At 48.0% G+C, this 17,746-nt stretch overlaps 1 long non-coding RNA gene across 1 annotated transcript; it reads left to right on the top strand.

Annotated features, from left to right (window-relative positions):
• Positions 1 to 643: 643 nt before the first annotated feature.
• On the top strand, positions 644 to 8,974 carry LOC121058793. Its single transcript, XR_005814356.1, has 3 exons — positions 644 to 1,671; positions 8,237 to 8,322; positions 8,412 to 8,974. It is a non-coding gene; the product is annotated as an uncharacterized LOC121058793 (long non-coding RNA).
• The last annotated feature ends 8,772 nt before the right edge of the window (positions 8,975 to 17,746 follow it).

Below are 17,746 nucleotides of genomic sequence, written 5' to 3' on the forward strand. Positions count from 1 at the left end.
TGGGGAGAAGGCTGCTAAACCTCTGCCCTCACCTCCAAAAGCGTAGGGATGGGGGTGAGGGGAATTTATGTTTACAGCTGTGTTTTTAAAAGTGCCACTCAAAAGTAATGAAAAGCCCAGTGCAGCACAGAGCTTTCCTATGCACTGCTTCTCTGAAGTGAGAAGCTGCTGGCTGGGAAACCTCCATTTATCTTCTTGAGAGCTTACTCACAGGAGGCATCTGAACAGAGCCCCTGCATGACTGGTACTTCAGAGATCAGGTTGTTTATCTTGGTGGATAAATGTAGGGGCAAAGACCTCCTTTCCCCCCTAACTTTTGAAAGTTTTAGTGAAAACTTGTGACACTCCAGACAGATCCACTCCATTAAATCCTTTTTGATTACTGCTAGTCAAATATTTTCATCTTAAAATTTGGATTGAAAAAATAGAAAAACTGTGTCATGATTAAACTTTCCATGGAAAAAGTCAATTTCTGCTTAAATATCTTATTTTGAAAACCAAAATCATCACTATGTCCACTAGCAATAACAACAGCAAAGTGCCAAAAGGTTTGGATTTATAAATATGAGAGATATTTCAACTTCTAGTTCAACTTTTGCAAGATGTATCCCGATAACAAAAAGCAAACCCAGACACACTCCGAAAAATCAATGTTCGTTTCAGGCTGCAGACTTTCATGAGCTCCACTGAAGTGAAATGTAAACCTGCCAATGGTGAATTGTGACAACCCCTCTTGTCCAGTAAATGCAAAATCCTTCATCAACTGGACAAGAGGGAGCTTATTTGAATTGCATGGAGACAGATTCACACAGTAATACCATGTAGCAGTAATATTGGTAAGGATGGTGAAGCACTACAAAGGATGCCTGTGGAGAACATACCACCTCCATCACTGAAGGTCTGTAGGAGCAGTTTAGGAAAAATATCTGTTGTGGATATTAAAATTGATCCTTCTGTGGGTAGAGAGGTGGACTACACGACTTCTTAATGGTGTTTCCAGGGTTATTCTGCAAGCATTTTATGAGCTCTTGAATATCAATAAATAAATATTTGATTGCAGGTAGCAGCAAAGGAGGTGGAGTTATGGGGCAAATCCCACAGAGCCTTCGGGACAGAAATTCATGTGCTGCTTCGTTTCATGTCAGGACTGCGCAGTGCGAACGGCAAAACATTTCCAAGTCTGCACTAGGACTCGTTTATAATCAAAATGTCTTTGACTTGACAATGGTTAATGATGCTTTGATATAGGTTGATTGCTGGTGAGGGGCGGACGAGGCTCCCCGGGGCACTGTGCTGACGCAGGAGCGAAAACAGGGGATTAATTGATGTTTTCATACTTGAGGTGCTCCGTGTTTGGTACCTCCCCTCTCCCCCCAGCTTAGATTTAATACCACATTGCACCGCAGGGACCTGACGGAGATTTCTGGCCGTGATAGCTCTATTGCACCAAGCCGCTGCCTCGCTCCCCACCTGGCCAGGCGCTGCTGCTGCTCTTTTCGTCACATCGCCGGCTGAGTCACCGGGTGACGGATGGCACTGAGGAACATTTCCTGGAGACACGGCGGAGCCCCCGCCGAGCAGGCTCCTGTCACCGCTGTCTGTCCCCACGCTGAATTAAAGATGGGAAGAAAGGAAGGGCTGTGCTCCCCCGCGTCTCTGCGGCTTAATCTTGTAAGTCCCATTTAAAGTAATTTAGACCCATGAAGCTTAAATCTTATTTAACTTCATTAGGAGCTGAGAGCTTTGGGCATCTTTGACATGGCCTAACACTCAGGGACCTGTCTGCCATTTTACGTGGTAAAATGTAAGATTTAGATGCTACTGAGATCCTTGAAACATCACTCAGCTGCCATCTCCACGTCTGCGGGGCTCTCAGAGGTGAGGGCCTTCGGTCTGCAGTGCTGCTACCCCAGACCTGCCTCGCCTCGAGATATATTTATGATTTCTTCTTAATTTGGGGGGCAGCGGGAAGGAAATAGAGCAGCACTTCCCCACCGAACAAATTCAGAATAAAAAACCTCACACACAAAAAAATCCCCATCTACCTAGAGGCTAAATTATCTCCAGTAGAAACAAACTCGTCTCTGCGTACATAAATGATCAGAGCGCCATAAAGGCTGAGTCTAATTGTACAAAACGGTGATTAGACACTTCCCTCTGGGGACGTGCAGCTTCCTTCCGAAAAAGTGACACTGGGGCAACCTCTAGTGGAGGCGAGGAGCTGCCTTGTGCTTGCTGCTGACTCTGGCCCCAAGGAGCGAGTGGTTTTTAGCCCTGCGGCCTGCCCCAGCGGGCCCCGAGGCCTCCGCTCCCCTGGATTTAGGAAGCGCCCCAAAGGGCTCAGGTCCTCCCTTGGGTGCTGCCCAACTGTCCTCTGATTGCCAACGTGGCAACAATACGTATTGCCCAGATAGGAACTTCTTCCTCCCGGCTAACCAGTCCTCAGAGCTATTTCAAGGCTTGCTTCTATTTTTCCGATTCAGTTTCAGTCACTTCAGGACGGGTCCATAGGGAAACTCGCTTTGTCTTTAAATAAAAATCCAGAAAACTCCCCCCCCCCCCCCAGCCACTCTGCCATGCCTGTTAGGGAAGAAGCTTCAGGAACAATTAAAGCCATAACACAGGGCTCTGTGAGCACAGGACATGGACCAGAAGCCGGGCAAGAAATTATTACTTCTGCTTCCATTCCATTATGCCTGTTTCTTTATGCTAAAAGACTTAAATGATCAACGCTGTGTTAATAAATTTCATTTGGCTCATTTAATAGATGACTTAGTAGAGGAGTGAGTTTGGCCATGACCAATAATGAATTAATAACTATGCAAGTAGCACATTCCCTTACAGAAATACTTTATATTGGCATAATTCTTTATTCCAGGGGAAACAGAGTTGCTCTGCAAGACTCTGCTGCTTCATCTCTGCTAGTATAGGTGTAGCTTTGATTTGAAGACAGGCATAAAATGTCCCTTTAGGACATGGATTGAATGAAGCTCTGCCTCTGGACACTGCCACAGAGCTGAACCTCAGAGCCAGGAGTTTATGTCCCAACTGGCCTGAGTCCTCCTGCTGTGTTTCCTCGCTAATGATGCTAATTTCCCTGTGCTTTGCAGCGTGTGGTCCTGAGATGAGAGCTAAAAATGAAGTTTGTCAGCTTTGTTCGGCTGGATCGTGGGAGCTGCTGGCTGGCTGGCTGGCATTTGCATTGCAGCTTTTTCAGCTGTTGGCCAGAAAATCCTCCAAAAAAGACTCATGGCTGGTGCTGCACATGCAGCTCGGTTAGGGTAGACATGTCGAACAGCTGGATCTCAGTCCCGGTTATTCCAGTGATGCCAAAAGGCTTATGCATGGAAAGGAAAGTGCTCTTGACCAGGGAAGGGGTTATGCTGACTACCCGTGGTGCTTTCTCCTTCTAGCATCTTGTGCCAGCACTCCAGCAGCAGGATTTTCTTCTAAATGAGGTTTGCTCTGTAGCAAAAATAGCAGGCACCATGCCACAAGCAGTGAAGCAACGCGGATGAAATGTGGCAGAAGGAAGTCAGCTGCAAAGCCCGAGTGAGGAGACCCTTTGCCTCGGAGCAGGACCAGCTGTGGTCCCCCCTCCTCGTGTGAGCTGTGCTGGTGGCAGCAGGTCAGGACAGGTGCTGGTGCCTCATTGCTGGCCAGTGTGGGCATGAAAGGGGGCCACTGCTCCTGCTCCATTGGTCTCTTCTGCACCTGAGAGAGGAGCTTTGCTTGGCATTTTCTTCTCTTCAAGAGAGAGGTCTGCCCAGTGCTGACCATCTCTGGGAGCAGGGATGCCATGGACTCTCTCCACCAGCTTGAAATGCACCGGTTTTGCTCAGAGCTATGATGTTTCTCCTAGCATTTAACCGGCAGTTTCCCTGCTGCAGCCCAGCCCATTAGTTCTCATGCTGTTGTCAGTGACTAATGATGATAATTTCTCCCCGCTTGCCCCACAACAGCTTCTTCTCTGGTTGCAAACAGCACTCCTGCCTCCAAACAGTCATCTTTCCTCCAGCCTGAGCCTGCCTGTCTCTCACAGGCCCAATTCTCAAAACCTTTTCATCATTTTTGTGGCTCCCCTACCAATATGTGCTGCTCTAGGCTCATGATATGCATCAAACTGTTGTAGCTCACAGAGGACTGGAGAGGACCAGCTTGGCCAGCAGCTCACCTTGGGCTCTGAGCAGCTCTGCTCCAGAGAGCTGGAGCTGTCCCGTGACGGCTCACGCTGGAAGGGTAACGTGGGTGTTGCAGGAGGGTACATTGTTCAAATAAGCAGAGAGCCTTGCTGGTGTGGCGAATGCTGTGCACGAGGCTCAGACCATACTCTTTGCCCAGCCAGGAGGAGGGAAGAGAGGCAACAAGCCATGCTCTGCTGCATGGATGTTCCTGCGAAAGCCCATTAGAGAAGTCTCAGAAGGGTTGGTTTGGGCTGCACTAGGCACGAGTTAGAGCAACACTAACCAGAGCATAGGTGATGGAGATGCTCCTACTGCCACCCCACTGGAGCGTGCAGGAGAGCAGAAGTGACCATAGCCGAAACAGCTACGAGCAGCAGGCAGGGAGGCTGTGCAGAGGCAGCTGAGAGGGCAAGAACAGGGGTAGGGGCCATGTCACTGCAGTCCTGGGAGATGTCCTTCCAGAACAATTGCTGGCACCATGTTGGAGCAGCGGGTCCCATGTTAGCATCCCATACCAGCATTGCTGTTTTGGTGTTTGTTGTTTGTTTCCTTGTACTTTCACAATGGGTGAATTAGTCTCTGTAATGATCCTGCCTGTCTACTGAACTTTGTAGATCCTATAGGTAAACTGAGAGACCCCAGGAGGAAACACTTCTGAAAATGGGGGATTATAATTATTTCCATGGTGGAACTTGCACTCCCTGAGTATCAATCTGTGCCTCCATCTAGTGGTTAGAGCTATATAAAGAGGGTAAGAGCTGGCTACAACACCCAGCAGAAGACATCCTGCTCTCTGGTGACAGCAGCTCCCACCACTCGCCCAGGTCCCAGCTGCTGATCCCACTGTTGACCAAACAGACACAAGAACCAAGCCCCATCCAACACTCAGTCCAGAGACAGATGGAAATGTTGGGGAGCTGGACAAACATGCATTGCCTGCCATGAAGATCTGTGCCTGTTCCTTGCCAGCTTTGAGTCACCTGGGACACCAGCAATGCTGAGAAGTTTGTGATACTGAGAGCAGAAAACCATGCCAGACCCGGTAACATCCAGTCACAGCCTGCCTGGACACCCTGTGAATACACCGCTAATAGCACCAGTGTGAATACACTGTTATTATACAAAATGAGGTCATTTGCCTAAAACAGGACTAAAATTGCTCCTAATTAACAACAGAGCTCCCTATACCTTAAAACACAGGGGCTGAACCTCCAGCAGAGATTCAACAAAGCTATGATATGGCAATTTGAAGCAACTGGGGTCCCCCCCCAAAACCCTTTTTGTCCTCAACTCCCCTCTCCCCTATTAGTGGAAACAAAACAAGGGGCAGGTTTCTGATTAAGATGCACAAACAGCTCTATTTAACAACTGATGCAATAAATGTGCTGAGTAAAATCACTGCCAAAGCTCGTTGCAGTGCTTTATGGGGCTGCTCTAAGAGTGTGAAAAACTGTTTGCTGCATATTATTAAATGATGAAAAATGCCAAGCTCACAAACAAACTGTGCAATGAATGTAGCTCGACTGCCTCTAGTGAGAACATGATTGAACCTATATAAGTGAGGTGGCAGGGAGAGAAGTGGGAGTCGTTCTCTGTGCCGCTGCCACGCTGTGCTGCAGTGATTATAGGGCAAAATGACCCAAAATAACAGCAGAGTTCCTGCCCAGCCCCACTCCCAACCTCAATATTGATCTAGAGTAGGACAGGTACAAAAAGTACTCTGCCAGCCACAACTGCAACCAGGAGGACCAGGTCCTAAATGATCATAGAATCATAGGAACATTAAGGTTGGAAAAGCCCTTCGAGATCATCTGGTCCAACCATCACCCTACTACCAGTGTCACCCACTAAACCATGTCCCTACACACCAGGTCCAACCTTTCCTTGGCTACTAAGATGGTGAAGGACCTAGGGGGGAAGACGTATGAAGAGTGGCTGAGGTCACTTGGCCTGTTCAGCCTGGAAAAGAGGAGGCTGAGGGGAGGCCTCATTGCGGTCTACAGCTTCCTCATGAGGGGGAGTGGAGGGGCAGGCGCCGACCTATTCTCTTTAGTGACCAGCGATAGGACCTGAGGGAATGGTGTCAAGCTGCGGCAGGGGAGGTTCAGGCTGGATATTGGGAAGAGGTTCTTCACTGAGAGGGTTGTCGTGCACTGGAACAGGCTCCCCAGGGACGCAGTCACGGCACCAAGCCTGTCAGAATTCAAGAAGCATTTGGACTGTGCACTTAGTCATATGGTACGAATTTTTGGGTAGACCTGTGTGGAGCCACAGCCGCCTTTGGCCACGCGTAGGCCACTCCATCACAGAGGCTTGCTGAGGCCACAGTGGCCACCGCTGCCCCGCCTTTGCTCTGGGCCCTATAAAACAGGACCCGTGCAGCTGGCCCACCACTCGCTCAGCTACTACGTCCTCTGACAGCCGGCGTACGCGGCAGGAAGAAGGCTAGAAGGAGCAAGGCGAGAAGTGGCCCTCCTTGGTGTGCGAGGACAGCAATGCCGTCCAAGGAAGCACCAAGAAGGAAGGCAGCTAACGAGAAGTGTCATGGGCGGAGAGATAGCGCCTGCGGCACAAGAGACACCAGTGCCCAGGGGACCTCTGGCGCCCAGCCCACAGACACGTATAAGCGTTATCATTGACACCGCAACGATGCGGGGAACAGGCCAGCCCCTCAGCTGTACAGCGACAGGGGGCCTGGGCCTTACCAGTGGCGCAATGGTGGCGTGGGGAGAAGGCAGGAGTGTCAGCCGGACAGCCGTGGGGAGCAGAGGCATGCCCATAGTCCAGAACACAGCGTGGGACCCAGCCATGGCCATAAACCAGATGGCAGTGTTGGACCCACTCATGGAAATGAAACGGACTGTGGCACGGGGCCTAGGTGGAACTGGACGACCCCTTGGTTCGGCACCCTGGCCTGAAAACATTCCGGACGGAAGGCATCCCATTTGGGCAGTCCCAGAAAAGGACTGGCTTAGCCTTCTGCCAAACACCGTGGGGCCCATGGAGGTGGATCCACCAGATGTGGAGGAACCGATGGAAGTGGATCCACCTCAGCCAGAACAGATCTGTGGCTACCCTGGCATGTCTTTGCTCTGTGCCATCTGAGCGCACCAACAGCGTCGGAGGAGTGCCCGGCAAGCTCCCTACTTGTCGCTCAGGCTCCATCCCAGGCATTAGCTTGGAGCCACCAAACACCATGGACATCTTGCAGGCTTACCTGCAAGATGTCCTGGCAATAAAGAAATCTGTTGCCGATTCTCAGGGGTTGTGTGAGCGCTTCTTTCCCATACCCCAGACCTTGTGTAAGAGGTGGCATCCCTTCTGCGCAGAGCCTCGAGGAAGACCACAAGAGAGGGAGGACACAGCTTCCTTCAGGCTGCTGCGCTGGGGTGACAGGAGGAGTCCCCGAAGGCCACCATGCTCCTTTAACATTTGTGAAAATAGACTGAGGGGTGAAAATAGGAGTGTGTAAGTGATTACGATGGCTAATTTCTTATATTAGGAGGGAGTTTCTATATCTGAGTAATTGGCAACGACAGATACAGAGAAGGCTGAGGTACTCAACAACTTCTTTGCCTCCGTCTGCACTGGTAGACGGGCTTCCCAAGTCTTTAACTTCTCTGAACCCACAGATGGAGGCTGGAGGATCAAAGTCCCACCCACTGTAAGTGAAGAGCCGGTTCATGATAAATGATAAATCTAAACAGGTACAAGTCTATGGGACCTGATGACATGAATCCCACATGCACAGACCACACATGCAGGCAGCACGATGCAGTCATGCTACACGTGTGATTTCACTGTTCAGGACAACAGCAGCTGCAGCTCTGCACCCAGGAGCATCAAAAATCTCTCAGGTGGCTTTTTGGCAGGACAGCATGTGAAAGGTGGCTGGGCATCTGTCTGCACAGTGCATAAGGGCTGGGGTGATTTAGATGGAAACAGAAGCAAGCAACCACCTTCACTTGGATGGCTTGGGGCAGAGTGTGTCCCCTTGTAGCTTAGCTACAAAGAAGGGGCTGTTAGGAGGTCCTAATGTCTTTCTTTCCCAGGAATGTAATCAAGCCAGACCTTCAGAAAGCAGGAATTATTGCACATATCACCAGGAGGCACCTGTGGAGCGATGCTGCAGGACAAGGTACCACGTGCTGCAAGAAGCCAGCCCAGTCCCAAAGCAGACCTGGGCCAGAAGCTTGTTCCAATGCTGACCTGAAACTTATTTTTCAGAGGGACAGTCATCGCCTGCTTCACCACAGTGGGAGTGAGCATTAGTACTGCCAGCCTGATGGCTCGGGGGGGCTGCAGACCTCCGGAGCCCTCCCTGGTGTGAGCAGCCGTGCTGGCACCGACGTCCATCTGCTGAGGTGGCACTTTGCCCTGCTCTCAAGCCTGCGGTGCCAGCTCTGACGAGACGTAGGTGCTAATCAAACACAGATTTCAGTGGGGCAGGGAGGAGAGGAGGAAATGGCATTTTATCATCAGACAGCCTTCTGTGCCAGACCAAACACTATGCATCATTGCGAAGGAACTGTCGCTTGGCATCTTACATGAAAAAAACACCCTATTAGCTGAAAAACACCCTTCTCCTCTTAACAGGCAGATGGAAATTGTGTATCAATGTTATTAACAGGGCAGCATTGCTTTCAGTTCAGATCTATACTCACCCTGGCCTTGGGTCCCTTGAGATGTAACCTAAGCTGTATGAATCAGAAGGTGCAAGGGCATTCTGCTGCTTATCTTCTGCTCCAGGGCTGGGGTTTGTTTTCTCTATGCTGGCTGGAAAAAAAAAAAAAAAAAAGGAAATTTTAAAAATCACTGTGTGCACAGACCAAAATCTGCCTGAAGTTTTATATGAAACAAGCAGTGCATGGGTCTTTCAATAGCCTTTCAGATAAGGAAGAAATTTCACCCACAGTGCCCTGAGATAAGCTGCCATGTACAGGAGATCAATGATTTTTCCCCTCTCTGTGATCTAGGCAGGACTCAGAGAAACGATGTTCTTCTGGAAATGGCTGCTGGGTCCTGGCAACGTTCTGCACACTGCGCCTGTTCGGCGTGAACAGTGAAGCCCCTCTGTGTGCAGAAGTGACGATAACAGAATCGGTCCCTCAGGCTCCGGGGGCCAGCCAGACCCCACTCCCTGCACCTCCTACAAGGACCCAGGGACCCACACAGTTGCAGATGACAGCAGGAGAGAGGCTGTCGGAATAATGAAGGGAGAAACCCTGAGCCCCAGGGAAGAAGCCAGATCATAAGACGCCAAAAGCAGCTGTGTGCAGCTCCTGTTGCCCCTTGCAGCTACACATCCCAGCGCTGGGATGAGACTGTGCTGATCTTTGGTCCTCTCTGACTGTAATGGTGGTCTTTCACTTCTGTACATTGGCTTTCTGCCCAAGTTAGTACCTTGTGCTGGGAACAGATCTACATCTTTGAAAAACAGCACCAAGATGTACTCAGAATCACCCCAGGGGCTGGCCATGCAGGAGCTGTGCTAAGGGGCAGCTGCCCTGGGCGTGGGTGAAAGCTGGGATGCTTCTTTTCTCAGACAGCATCTGTTAACTGGAAAATGCAGCTCTGGCTCACCTCCTTGTACTCTCGGCCTTCCCAAAACCGAGTGCCGTACATGTTCCAGAGATCAAAATATTTCTCCTTTCAAAACACTGAGCTTTGAAATTCCCTTCATTTTAACAAAAAGGCAGAAAACCCTGTGACATCGTCCTTCCCCAAGTATACAGTTTTCTTGACTTGGACTGCAGTGATTTTAGTTTCCATTGCAGTTGTCAAGCCAAAAAAGTCAGTTACTCTCTGTGCTACAGCTAATCTAGAAATGCTGCATGAATTGTCACTTACCTCAGTGCCTAATATCATGTCGCAGCTAAGCACATATTAAAAATTAGACAGGTGCTAAATGCAGCTTGAACGTTTGCACTTAAATTCCGATCCTCCTCCCACTTCTCTGATCCCTTCCCTTTCCTGGGCCGGAGGGAGGAAAGAAAAATTGCTGAAGGGCCTGGTTCAGTGCTGCAGGTGCTGAAAATCCACCCTTTGCCTTCCAGCTCCAGCCCAGACACGGGAGCAGGAGGGATGGATGGTGAGGACAGTCACATCGGGGAGCCCCCTAGCCCAGGCTGAAGCCACCGGGCAGGAGATGTGAAGGTGCCCTGAAGACAAGGGCGATGCGGTTTGCCAAGCACTGCCCTCTGAGTTGTCATCCTGCACAAACTACTCTTTCTACCAAGAAATTGATTCAGGCCAACTGCAGTTGGATATCTCAGGTGGGAACAGTTGCTAGAAGCTCTTTATGAACAGAAGAGGCATGGGTGGGCTGTGAACTCAGTGTGCATTCAGGGTTGTGGGTTCAGCTACTGCTGGGGGTGACAGAGCCAAGAGAGCCCTTGGGGCTGCCTGGGACAGGGTGTTCTGGGCTCAACCCACTGCAACAAGAGGACCACGAGAGTGAACACCTTCCTCTTTGATGATCTCCGTGTGTCCTGCTCTGCGCCTCCCAAGAGGAGAGGATTTATCCTTGTGTCCTTGTCTTCGCAAGCCCAGCTCGCAATAAAACCCAATCCCAAACAGCCTCTGAATATCTTCTGCTCGAGTGACTGCCACCTCCCCACTCATCCCACCCGCACATGGAGTAGGACCGGTCCTTCGAAAAGGCAGCCATGAGTTTTATATCAAATTAAATTCACACACAAAAATATCCCCCCCAGATTGATTTCCAAAAGCCAGATGAAGTAGTTGCCGTAGATAATCACTATAAAGATTAATGCCTTAGAAAGTGTTTATTCTTGGAGCTCAGCCCAACACCCCGAGCCAGCTGCCAGGATTCAAGATAGTGGCCGCAGGGACGCGGGGCTCTGCGCACTGCGGAGGAGGAATGAATCTGGCAACTGTCTTACGGCCAGAGCGGATTCCTGCTATTGTGGACTTGTCTGAGGAGCAAAACTAGGGAGAAAATAAGCCTTGTGTTGCTGGAAAAGAAATGAAAGGAGCACAGTCTAGACTATTTTTACATTTGTAGGGGCTTCATTCAGTTCACTTAGTGTCCTAAGGCTTTTAGAGAAATGGATTATTCCAGGTATTTTGGGAATGGTAATACACCAGCCTATGGAGTCCTGCAGTAAAGACTTAATTTGCCATTAAAAGCTGTAGTTGGCTTTACAAATTCCACAGAAAGGCTCTCACTCAATTCTATTGCTCTCCAGAGAACAACAATTTTATAAAGCATTTTTCATCCAGAGATCTCAGGGCACTTTTGCAGGAAAGAGAGGGGCCGGAGATGCTGGCCTGCATTACGTGGAAGGTGTGCGCTCAGGAGGAGGGGTGACATGGAGAGACCTTGGAGGTCACACAAAGGATCGGTGGAGGAGCTGGAGCACAGACTTCCCGCAGACAAGAGATCTTTGTGTGACATGAGACCGAGGTTCAGCAAGGTGCTAAAACCAAGAGCTGCTTCCAAGCACAGCAAACTCTTGTGTTCTCATGTACATCTGACCGAGCGAACGATACCAGCAGAGCAAAGAAGCAGGAAACGTAAAAGCGATATCGTCTCAAGAACCCAAATTGGATAGATCTGCCTGAAAAGCTCTAGATTCAAAAAGCATTAGAAAAGAAAATGGCATGGCCCCGTGCACTGAGCCATCTTCCCCGGGGCTGGATGCGAAGTGCAACCAGCTTTGGTTGTGCTTCTGGCAGTCTGGGATGCAATCGCTGGAGATGTGGAACATAACCTTAACTTAGCAAGGACTTGGATTTGCAAGCTTCCAAAAATGAATTGTAGCAAGATGATGGCTCGATGTGGAAGTGAATGGCTATTTATAGCTCCCCAACCACAAGAATGGACCGTCTCCTTCTTCCACACCTTAGAATTAAGAATGCTTTCCCATATAAATAGCTACTTAATTAGTTAGAAGGTTTTCCCCAAGAAAAACAATGAGGGTAAAGGTTCTGCAGGGAAACTTGTGGTTTTGAGGGGAAAAACCCTAAAATGTTCACATTAGTGCTATCAAAACTGTGTACACATTCTCTCTAAAAATCTCACTTATACAGAATTTAACACAATTGATATTAAGAGTTAAAACTGAAGCACTTCTAAAGCAGAACTTGCTAGATTCTTTGCAACTTTTATTTTGTTTTGGGGGAATTTAACGTTAAGGGTCTTTTTCTTTCTCTGCATAAGCAGTTTTTAAAATGTGAAATTTCCCTAAGAAGCAGAGACTGTTCCAGAGTGCCTGGGGAATTGCTGATGATAGAAGTAGCGAGATTAAGACACTTTGGATAGCACGAACATGCCTAATAAATCTGCCTACTTAGTTTGTACCTGTTTGTCTGCTGTTCCTACCTTTCCAGCTCTAAATGCTCCAGCTCCTCCAGTCTATAGCCTTCTCTTTGGTTCAGAAACAAGACAAGCTTCAAGAGTTTCCGGAGCAGAAAGTTAGGTATTCCTCCTCTCCTCCCCTAGTCTGAATCTATGGTTGAAGTGAGCCTTTGTTAAATAAAGTTTAAGTGCTTAACCCTCAGCTACAGCACACAGCAGTATGTGGGAGTCGCAGACGAGAGGCATTAGCTTTTAGGTCTTGCTGAGAAGTGCACTGAATTGCTGTCCACCGACAATAGCAGCAACAATCTCACTTTTAAGCTCAGTTCATTGGCTTTTGAACACCTTTAAGATAATCCCGACACAACTGACAATATTTTATTTTTAGTTATCCTTTCAGATGCACGTCCAGAGTAATTCTGGGGAAGAAGGTTTAGAAAGAGAAGTTACTGTGAGTCTGAAAATTATTCTTCCATTTAAGACTGCTGAAAGTGCTTGCAACTTTCTGCAAAAGGAAGAGAGAAACCATTTATTTTCCAACCATAACACCAGCATGAGAAACCCAGCAGTAAGTGACTCTAAAATACAATGGACTTGTTTCACTCAGGCCTTCTCAAAAGAGTACTTAAAGCATGAGCTTGTGGGTGGCTGAAAGCTTATAGAATAATTGAAACATAAGGCACAGCTTAACATCCACGGCCTCTGCATCCAGTACAGAACATGTTGCCAATATCCTAATCCCATCCAGCCCCATCTACTTCTCCCCTTGTCCCCAAAAGCCCTAGGACTTCTTCCCCCGGCCCTGGCATGGCTTCCCAGAAACCAAACATCCACCACTGGGCAGCCTTGCTTTGAATTTTGCACACCGGCCTCCATCAACGGGGAGCAAGTACCAGGAGCAAATGCACACAGACTGTCTGCCTCCAAATCGCCAAGTCTGAATCTTCTGAAGCCCAGTCAGATGTTATGAAAGCTCAAGCCTATCTTTCCCTTTTGACTGACATATTTCGCACTCCCCTCTCTCCCTTGCATTGTCCCTGCAGAAGCAGCGATGACAGGCTGCTGTCACAATGAGATTCATAAAGGGAGTTGCATTAAATCATTCCTCAGATTCTCTCTGGCACAAAAGAAAAATAAAGTTTATGCATGAAATGGCCCCAACAAAAGTTGATATAGGAGAAATACAAATGATGTAGAGAGAAAACAAAACCCAAGCTACGATTTTTTTTTTTTAATTGCTGCTTTGTCTTCAAGAGTTAAGATAAAGAGCGGATCAGCTAGTGAGATGCTGGCAGTGCTAGCAGGCAGGAAGAAACAGGTCTTGGTACATTGCTCATGACATTTCAAGACCAGAGTCTCAGTTTCATGCCAGAAATACAGAGCTCTCGGGTTCTATAAGAGCAGGGGTGGTCAGCCACATGACAAACTTTTACATTTAATTGTGCATGCTCACAAACGGATAGAGGCAGAGTGCCAGCACTTCTGTCTTTGCAGAAGATTTCCTGGGAGGTACCTGTATACTTTCTACCCATCATTTGCCATAGACTCACAGTGTTGTTTTCCGTCTCACATAATTTTGGGGGAGCTAATGGACAGATGGAGGCTGGGCAATAATAGCAGCCTTTGCTACTGGACAATGAAATATTTTTCTCTTGAGCACAATCACAGCGTGACAGGTAGAAGAAGAAAGGATATGAACTTACTGCTTCCATATGCTCCATCAGAGTGACCAGCTGTACTGCCGGCAGGAGGTCGCACAAGCCAGTGTTTCTGAGTTATAAAAGCAGTGCAAGCTTCCATCATTTGCTTTCATGCTGCATGGAGTTTCCAGAGCTATTCTGGAAATAAAAACCTGAATTTTAGGACTGGGAAAGGTTGAGAATACAGTTCTTGTTCAATGCAAACTGATCCCATGGTGGTCCTGGGACAGACAGTCCCATGCAGAGTGCGAGTGGCAGCTCGTTGCACCTACAGGGCTGCTCAACCTCTGTTCTTAAGCAATTACAGCCTGGCCCCATAGCACTTCAGGACTAATTGGTAACAGGTTTTTACAGTTTTGTTTTTTTTTTTTTGGTTGGTTGGTTGGTGTTTTTTTTGTTGTTGTTGTTTTGGTTTGGTTTTTAGCTTTCTGTCTCAGAATCACATTAATGTTATTTCTTAAAGCAAGCTTTTAAAACGCTGTGCTAGTACACATCTCAGACAGCGCTGTTCAAATTTCCAGATTCTCTGCGTTCAGAGGAGTAACTGAGAGCAGCATTTAGTCCTCTCGTCATTGCTCCTTTTGTTACTCAGGAAGAGCTGCCTTCCCCTCATTTTGATGGCAATTAGACTTTTATTTCAGCGTGCACCTGAAATACCATGCAGTTTTGTGCTCCAGTATGGGATTATGATTATAGAGACTGCAAAGGGAAGGGACATGGGAGACAAAAGAGGTTTGCTCACACTGAATGGTGACTGCGAAGGGCTGTCAGGTAGGCTGCAATGTAACATTTTCCTATGACATTTACGGGGAAGAGGAGGAAGCGTCCAAGCTGGAGTAGCTTTCATTGTAGGAACAATGCCACAGTCTTTTAAAAAAGGGAATTACCGGCCTCCAGGTGCAATTACTTGGTTAGCTTATGTCTCGTGGAGATCTCAAAGAGCCACAAACATTAGCCAGTTTAGTTTCATGCTCTCCTTTTGTAGTAGGGATCAGTGTCCTTTCACCAACAATGGAACGTGCAAGTCTGAAATGGAACAAAAGTCACCCAAAGAGCTAGTGGCAGAGGTGGAAACAGGACAGGTGAGTCTTGGAAATCAGCACGAAACTCATCTCCTCCCAGCCCTAACCCTTTGCAAATACCTCTGGGAGCAGTAACACCCAGGACAGTCCCTTCTCCTCCAATGTGCAGTCACCTGTATGGAAGTTCTCAGAACCAGGGTTTGATGTTTTTTATCTGACTTTGCTCAAGCAAGCTGTGACTGAAGTTAATCCAAGTTTTCATAAAGGAAAAAGCAAAAACAAAACCCAAAAACCAAACAGTAGTAAGGCCTGAAGTATGGGAGCTCATCTGCCCTGCAAGTTCTCCTTTACTCACCACGCAGCGAGTGCACAGCCTCTGTTCTTGCACTGAAGCATTTTGCAGTTCGCTTTGCACAAGAGAGAGCAATGACACAAAGCACACGGCCCAGGAGAATTGTGCAGGAATGGAGCATCATCTATTTATACAAGTGCCCCTCCAGAAAGCAGGGTGTATTTGTAAGAGCACAGATGTTTCTTTGTATTTTTCTCAAGTATCTTCTTCTCCTGAAAGGCACTTACTCTGGGACAGTTAACAAGGCAGATTAATTCATGTGGATCCTTGCAGCAGTGTAGGGCTGTCACTGGTGGGGAGAGAGGTTTGATTATATTATTCCCTATTGTCAACACAGGCACTTTATAATAGATTTATGGCTAATAAAATCTTTTAGTAGTATGGGATCCTTGAGTTGCAATTTTCAACCTTTGGCCCTTGCTCAAATCACCAGCAGATGCAAGCATTAATGAAACCAAATAGCACGTGGATACTAAAAAGGCATATGGCTGGATACTCAATAAAGGCAGTAAAACACAGGAGAGGGATCTTTACAATCTGCTTTGACCTAATGGAATAATTCTTTCAATAATAAAATTACTCTTTACATGATGCAGCGCACCTCAGATCAGTGAATTCCGAATTTAGAAGTTTAGGGGTGATGCTGTTCAATGGCACATTTACTTTAATTTGAAAAATCTTACATGAGTTTACAAGTAGAAATCAATGAGGAAAAAACTGACTTATGAGTAAGAAAAGAAGCAGGGGCATGAAATAACCAAAAGAGAGGACTTTGTGGAAAGCTTCTGTCCTGAAATGATCTCTGTTCAGCTGGTGGCTCTGCCTGAGATGCAGACTCCATGATCCTGCCAGAATGCACTTGGGATCTATCAAACCTTGCCTTCATTTCAAGCCAGAGACGCTTCAAACCCTACACTTTGGTTACAATTTAACCTCTTTTTGGGTTCTCTACTGATCTATCCTCATCTACTGCACCACCAATAAGCTGTGACAGTGACCGGCACAGTGAGGAAACTGCTCCTTAACCGAGCACATTCCTCCTGTCCCTGCCGCATGTCGGGAAGCCCGGGCATGGAAGCCAGCAGTTCTGCTCAGCAGGACTTTGAGATGCTCTGCAGAGATCAGTCAGTCCCCCCTCGTCCATAACGCGGAAGCCAGCAGTTCTGCTCACCAGGGCTCCGATGCTCTGCAGAGCTCACTCAGACCCTCCCTGCCCACAGCCTGACACTGCTCTCAGCAGCATCAGCACGGAGAGCTGCAGGACAGCTGTCACACAGCACAGTGCTGGGGAGCAAAAGGCTTCCAAATCGCAATTTAGGGCATGTCTTTAAGGACATCGGCTGAGCCCACGCCAGCGACTGCCAGAAGAAGTCAGAGCACGTGAGGCAGTTTCAGACTAGAGGCTGCCATCCGCATCCAGTGTACTGCAAGTGAGTTTTGCTGCTAATTAAATCCTCTCTCCTGATTATTTATAGCCCTCTATTTACTGGCTCATTGATTTTAGGGGCCATGTTAGTTTTCTTTTTTACATGTCTGTCTGAATGGCTAGATTATAACGTATTACACAAAGAACAAGTGAATTGGTGTCAGAGTGATCTATTACACAGATGGTCTGTGAGCAAAGGGCCTCTGTCTTTGACTTTGGCATACTGAGAAGACAGGGAAAGATGCTGAGCTCAGTTAATTCAGTGCAAAATAAGATTGTCAACCCTATCAGTGGCTATCTTGGGAAGTTTCGTACATTGGCTCCATGCAGTTTCTTCTGGTGCTGGCAGAAGTTTAGAGAGGAGACAAGCGGGGAGGTGGAAACAGAAGTCATCTGTGAAAACCCAACAGGCACGGACTGTAAAGACAAAGAGTTATTTGCTGCCTGTAGGAAGAGAATCACGGGACATTAATTGAAATTAGCAGGCAGCAGGTTTGAAAGCAAGTGGAAGCTGTTCTCATGAAACTACGACGTGGAGCTCTGCCATGGGTTGCCGTAGGATCCGGAGATTTGCATGGCTGCAGGCCTAGAGAAGCTAACAGGAGAGGACAGCCCCTGGAGAGGGCCTTAGCAAGAGGTCGTGGTGGTTTAGAAAACCCCACAAGTAGCCATGGGAACGTTCAGGGCAGCCAGCACTGTGCGCTTCCCATCTCACACTTGGCTCTTGGCAGCTGCTGGT

Source organism: Cygnus olor, chromosome 23 (genome assembly GCF_009769625.2).
Source record: "Cygnus olor isolate bCygOlo1 chromosome 23, bCygOlo1.pri.v2, whole genome shotgun sequence".
In the NCBI taxonomy this organism is placed as follows: domain Eukaryota; kingdom Metazoa; phylum Chordata; class Aves; order Anseriformes; family Anatidae; genus Cygnus; species Cygnus olor.